The sequence below is a fragment of the Bison bison genome, unplaced genomic scaffold (assembly GCF_000754665.1).
Source record: "Bison bison bison isolate TAMUID 2011002044 unplaced genomic scaffold, Bison_UMD1.0 scf7180017864317, whole genome shotgun sequence".
NCBI classification, from domain to species: Eukaryota; Metazoa; Chordata; class Mammalia; order Artiodactyla; family Bovidae; genus Bison; species Bison bison.
The window spans coordinates 3230437-3231082 of NW_011494889.1; the positions used below are offsets into that span (position 1 = coordinate 3230437).

Genomic DNA, 646 nt, shown 5'->3' on the forward strand with positions numbered 1-646 from the left:
CAACTCCCGGAGTTCACTCAAACTCAGGTCCATCGAGTCAGTGATGCCATCCAGCCATCTTATCCTCTGTCGTCCCCTTCTCCTCCTGCCCCAAATCCCTCCCAGCATCAGAGTCTTTTCCAATGAGTCAACTTTTCGCATGAGGTGGCCAAAGTACTGGAGTTTCAGCTTCAGCATCATTCCTTCCAAAGAACACCCAGGGTTGATCTCCTTCAGAATGGACTGGTTGGATCTCCTTGCAGTCCAAGGGACTCTCAAGAGTCTTCTCCGACACCACAGTTCAAAAGCATCCGTTCTTTGGCGCTCAGCCTTCTTCACAGTCCAACTCTCGCATATATGCATGACCACTGGAAAAACCATAACCTTGACTAGACGGACCTTTGTTGGCAAAGTAATGTCTCTGCTTTTCAATATGCTATCTAGGTTGGTCATAACTTTTCTTCCAAAGAGTAAGCGTCTTTTAATTTCATGGCTGCAGTCACCATCTGTAGTGATTTTGGAGCCCCAAAAAATAAAGTCTGACACTGTTTCCACTGTTTCCCCATCTATTTCCCATGAAGTGATGGGACCAGATGCCATGATCTTCGTTTTCTGAATGTTGAGCTTTAAGCCAACTTTTTCACCTCCACTTTCACTTTCATCAAGA

At 45.7% G+C, this 646-nt stretch overlaps 1 protein-coding gene across 1 annotated transcript in view; it reads left to right on the forward strand.

The window, feature by feature from the left end:
• Nucleotides 1–646, forward strand: part of DNAH14 (dynein, axonemal, heavy chain 14) — a 376195-nt gene that overhangs the window by 274894 nt on the left and 100655 nt on the right. The gene's annotated exons all lie outside the window — the stretch shown is intronic.